This window comes from Scyliorhinus torazame, chromosome 13 (genome assembly GCF_047496885.1).
Source record: "Scyliorhinus torazame isolate Kashiwa2021f chromosome 13, sScyTor2.1, whole genome shotgun sequence".
NCBI classification, from domain to species: Eukaryota; Metazoa; Chordata; class Chondrichthyes; order Carcharhiniformes; family Scyliorhinidae; genus Scyliorhinus; species Scyliorhinus torazame.
The window spans coordinates 179,732,928-179,738,971 of record NC_092719.1 but is presented as its reverse complement, the minus strand read 5'-3'; positions in this window follow the sequence as shown (position 1 = coordinate 179,738,971).

The following is a 6,044-nucleotide window of genomic DNA, read 5'->3' as shown; positions in this document are numbered from 1 at the left end:
TGTGGCAAACTGAAAGCATTTGGGAATGAATGCATAGGGCATGATTCAACTAATTGGGAAGATAGGGACCATGACACCATTTTTAAATGGCATCCCAAACTCCAAGGCCCTGAGGTGACCCCCAAGCCCTCCAAACACACTTTAGGAGGTCTCCCAGCATCCCCAACAACCACACAGGGCACCCCAGCCCAATCATGCACATACAAAAAATACCAGCTTGGCACCCTGGCAGTGCACATGCCAGCTGGCAGTGGCCAGGTGGCAGTGGCCAGGTGGCACCAATGCCAGGGCACCAGCCTGCCCAAAGGGCATGCAGCTAGGGGGCATCTAATCCCCTGGGAGATCCCCACAAGTACTATTCCATTTGTGGAGACCAGTACCAAATGGCACTCACCCAAAGTCTCCAAGGCAAACAAGGTAGATCCCAAAGCTTCAGGTACCTCAGGAATCTGCACATTAAAGTGAGACTAGCTGTCTTACTCTAATATGCAGATTTGCCAAAATGTGATCCCGCCCACAATGGGCAGGGCTTACATCACAACATCTCTCGAGATCATATTAGATCTCGAGAGGCATTGCGAGCGGGTAGATCCCAGGAATGGGGAACTCCGGCTTTAATCGGCTACGCTGCGCATGGCGAGCTGACGTTCAGGTGCAGCGTGGTAATTGGATCGCGCCCCATAGTGTTTGAATCTTTGACGGTATATAGAAAATTCAGAACTGGTTGAAAGCCAAGAGGCACGATTCAGCGGACATAAATCAAAGTCCGCTTTTGGGCACGTTTAGCCGGTGTTTCTCAGTGGCTGCATCGCTGAGATTCACCCCTTTATTCACCGGCACTTTACCAGAGTTTTTGAGCCTCGGGGAGATTCTTCCCATTGAGGCCACACTTTAGTCGGTTTCCTGCACTGGCGATCTGAGCTCATCAGCAGGGCCGGTTCCTCACAGATCGGGCGCCATTTTCAACAGCAGCCTCAATGTCTATACCTCCTCCTTTTTGGCCTCTCCCTGTTTCTGTACCACCCCCCCCCCCCCCCCCCCCGTTATACCCTCCTAACCTTCCTGTGGCCCCTGGATCCCCCCTTCTAATGGGCAAAGCCCTCTGGGCCGGATCCCTGGCAGTGCCAACCTGACACCTGGGCACATTGACACTGCTAGCTGGGCACCATGGCAGTGCCACCCCAGCACCCTGGCAGTGCTGGGTGCCAAGGGGAGTGCCGGCGTACCACTCTGCCATGTCTCCGACCACCCAGGGGTCTCTATTGGCCTGCGAGACCTCCAGAGGTGCCACCACGCCTGGTCCACGTTTGTGGAAACCAGTGCTAAACGGTCGAGGGTTCGCAGGCGTGGCCTAATGGCTCATTTAAATATGCTGATCTGGATCATGCCCAGCGAGGGCGAGATCCAGATTGCGCCAGGCGGAGCAAGTCGGGGACTCGCTATCCACCCGGCACGGAGCTTGATTTGGGGTTCTTGCGTGATTCGCTTGTTGCGCATGCCGAGGGCAATGCAGTGGCTGAATGTTGCTATCTGATTTGTCTGCTGCTTTACCATTACCTTGCCGGAGACTCAACATTAAAACACACGGAGGACGCCACATTGTAATTTTTATCCATTAGATACCCACCAAATATGTCAAAAAATATTGGGGGGAGGGCCATTCAAGGATGAGTGACATTTTAACGGCATAATAAGTCTTAATTAATACCACAAATGTGGAATCCCATCCCTTCACTTTTAATTATTGTTGGAGTTTTATTTACTTTTTCAGTCTATCTTTAACCGTTCTTTTACTCCCATCTTTCTGGTTGTGTTTGGTCCTTTGTACTTCAAGAAGGAACTCACCAAACACTTCGACTTGTCCAAACCAGAATCTTTTATTGAGTCTCGTGTGGTAAGATAGCATCTGATACAGAGCACATTATCATGGAGTCTTTTTACTCCTCTGTGTAGCACTGACCATTCACACGTATGCCTTATTACCCTCTCAATGTTCTTCCAAAGATGTCTGGATGTGTCTCCCTTTATATCAGAGTCACAGGTCTTATGACCGTAGTCTTGAGACTGCATGGTGTGTCTGTACCACCACCTGCTGGTTGGAGGTCGCACACCTTCCACCTATGATATAGCCCATAGGCGTATTACCACATTTCTTTCCCAATCTTTATTTTGATTTGTGTGCATGATTACGCATTGAATGGCATATTTTAACTCACATTTCCTGATTTAGAGGCGGTGGCACCAATCTAGCTTGGTGGGATGTAAATGGGCAATTTCACAGTCAGGGAACACAGAAGAATGGATTTCCCTCAGGGCCTACCAGATTTAAAAGCAGGAACTGATTACCATTTTCGCTTCCCTTTCATGGCCATCGCTAAGCAGGTTGAAAGGCTGGCTGTTGGGCGAGTAGGCCTTCGGCAGTAGGCTGCTGTCAAGTCAGGCAGCAAAGAGGGGTTTGTGTGAGATTGGGATCCTAAGCAGGGTGGCACGGTGGTACAGTGGTTAGCACTGCTGCATTACAGTGCCAGGGACCCGGGTTAAAATCCTGGCTTGGGTGACTGTGTGGAGGTTGCATGTTCTCTGCGTGTCTGCGTGGGTTTCCTCTGGCCGCTCTGGTTTCATCCCACAGTCCAAAGATGTGCTGGTTAGATGGATTTGTCATGCTAAATAGTATCCAAAGGTGTGTCGGTTAGGTGGGGTTATGGGAATAGGGCGTAGGAATGGGCTGAGGTCAGGCACTCTTTCAGAGGGCCGGTGCAGACTCGATGGGTGGAATGGTCTCCTTCTGCACTGTAGGGAGGTAAGTGAGGAGATCAGACGGAAGATCTGGAAGGCTGGGGAATGGGGTGAAGGGATCCAAGGCCAGAGGAAGGATTGGAGGCTGGAGGAGGGGAGAGATCAAATGGCAAAGCAGAGGGGAAGTTTGAGCAATGAGGGACGATTGGAGGCTCGGTTGTGGGGAGGTGAAGCAGGCAGCTGGATTAAGAATATAAGTAGAGGGGCCTGGGAATCAGTCATTAAATATAATTCATTATATTATTAAATGACTGATGCACCTCCTGGGAGCAGGTGGGTTGCCCATCCCATCTCCCATCTTTGTTAAAACCACAAGTGAGCAGATTGGGGTCTGGATTTCATATTTTTAATATTTTAACATCCCACCCAACACAAACCCACCTGTTTTTGGAAGTTAAAAACCCCCTCTGCGAGTCTCAATAACGGTCCTTCAATCTGATTGGTTGAAGAGACATGTCGTTGCTTAAACCACTTACGCAGGTTCCAGAAACCCCATAAAGAGTATGTTGATTGATTGATATTTGTGTCACATGTACCGAAGTCCAGTGAAAAGTATTGTTCTGCGGCAAAGGGAACGTACACAGTATGTACATAGTAGACAAAAGAATAATCAACAGAGTACATTGAGTACATGTCGCTAAAATGGATCTCTAATTATTCTAAATTGATATTGCAAAATTCCACAAAAGGTCGTTGGGCAGTTGTAAGCATGAATGGTGAGCTCCATTTCTTCACCAATGATCACCCAAATCGGGCCACTGTCACAATTATGGCTACATAGAAACATACATAGGCCCTTTGAGCCTGCTCTGCCATTCATTATGATCATGGCTGATCCCACTTTCCCCCATATCCCTGGATCGCTTTATCGCTTTAAGCTATATTTAATTCCTTCTCACAATTACACTTTTGCACCTGAGCTACTTTTTGTGGTACTGCATTCCACAGATTCACCACTCACTGGGTGAAGGAATTTTTCCTCACCTCAGTCCTTAACCTCAAACTATGATCCTTAGTCAGGACTCCCCCACCATCGGGAACATTCTTTCTGAATCTACCCTGTCTAATCCTGTTAGAATTTTATAAATTTCTATGAGATCTCCTTTCACTCTTCTAAACCCGAATTAACATAATCCTATTCGATTTGGTCTCTCCTCATATGACAGTCCCACAATCCCAGGAATCAGCCTGGTAAACCTTCGCTGCACTCCCTCCATAGCAAGAGCATCCTTCCTCAGATAAAGACACCAAAACTGCACACAATACTCCAGGTGTGGCCTCACCAAAGACCTATACAATTGCAGTAAAATATCCCTATATACTCAAATCCTCTCGCTATGAAGGCCAACATACTATTTGCCTATTTTACTGCCTGCTGCACCTGCGCGCTTACTTTCAGTGACTGATGCATGAGGACACCAAGGTTTCACCGAGTATCCACTTCTCTCAATTTACACCCATTCAAATAATAATCTGCCTTCCTATTTTTGCTACTGAAGTGGATAACCTCACATTTATCCACGTTATACTGCATCTACCATTCATATGCCCACTCACTCAGCCTGTCCGAACCCGCTGAAGCATCTCTGCATCCTCCTCACAGCTCACCCTCCCACCCAACTTTGTATCATTTGTAAATTTGGAGGTACTACATTTAGTTCCCTCGTCCAAATCATTAATGTATAATGTGAACACTTGGGGTCCGAGCACAGATCCCTACGGTACCCCACCAGCCACTGCCTGCCTGGATTGTCAGAAAAGGACCCATCAAGTATGTGGAAAGTGATTATACAAATGCTTTTAATATGTTCAATTTAATGTTAAATACTAATTTCTATTAACATTACTCCTTATCCCCATTCAAAATTCTCCAGTTAAACATCGAACCTTCTTCTTCTGTTCTCTACACGAAGGCAGGTTCAGCCAATAACGCTGCAATCTCCACCACGGCTAAGGCAAGGAGGCATGTCCCGAATTCACCCCAGCCAGAATGGGGATTGGCACCAATCTGATCTGCACTGACTGTCGAGTTAACTGATCCCCCAAGGAGTCTGAGTTGCTACGGCAACTTTACACATTTGTTGCAGACAGGAGCCCAATGGAGGCTCCAATTTCTTTTGATCATATTTCTGACCAGGAATCTCTTACCACTTGCTAATGGTGTATGTTCGGAGGATTTACAAGTTGATATGCATCCTGCTTGGCTACATTGTGAATCTTACTTCCATGACCAACAAGTCCTGGATTGAGACTTGAACCCAGAGGCGGAATGCTACCACTGCGGCACAAGACCTCAAATCTTATATAAAAGATTGAAAATCAACATCATAATATTTGGAGTACACACTGAGACAGTACTGAAATCATAAACTGTCCAACTGTAGGAGCAATTGCAGGAAAAATATCAAGCGAGAAACAAAAATGTCTCAAAGTAGAAACTGAATAGAAACATGACAACTTATTTGCCAAAGAATTGTGGAGGAAACTTTATTTAATTTGGCAAAATTTTCCGATTTTTTTTCTTTTAAAAAAAAATATATTTATTAAAGTTTTTTAACACAATTTTTCTCCCTTTACAAACAATAACCCCCCCCCCCCCACCTCGTAACAAAAAAAACAACGAGAAATCGCGCAGAGCAAGATATATACATGGCAAAATGATATATTTACACAGCTTTGTACACTGGCCCTCACCCGTACATGCCGGTTTCCCCAACCCTTCATGTTATCTCTTGCTCATCCACCCTCCCAGGCAGTCCCCCCTCCCCCCCCCTCCCAGGACGTCCCCTCCACCCCCCCCACCCCCCCACCCCCACCCCCCCCCCCACCCCCCACCCCCAAGGTTGCTGCTGCTGCTGACCGACCTTCCTCTAACGCTCCGCGAGATAGTCTAGGAACGGTTGCCACCGCCTGTAGAACCCCTGCGCAGACCCTCTCAAGGCGAACTTAATCCTCTCCAACTTTATGAACCCAGCCATATCATTTATCCAGGCCTCCAGGCTGGGGGGCTTCGCCTCCTTCCACATTAGCAAGATCCTTCGCTGGGCTACTAGGGACGCAAAGGCCAGAATGCCGGCCTCTTTCGCCTCCTGCACTCCCGGTTCGTCCGATTTTTTTTCTAAGGGTCGGACTCAACGAGAAAACTGGAGAGACTCCCTCTAGCTGCGTTAGTGAAAAGAATCCTTGGACATTCAGCCACTTTTAGAAAAAAATACTTTTCACGTGTTTCACAGCTTGCCTCGGATTCT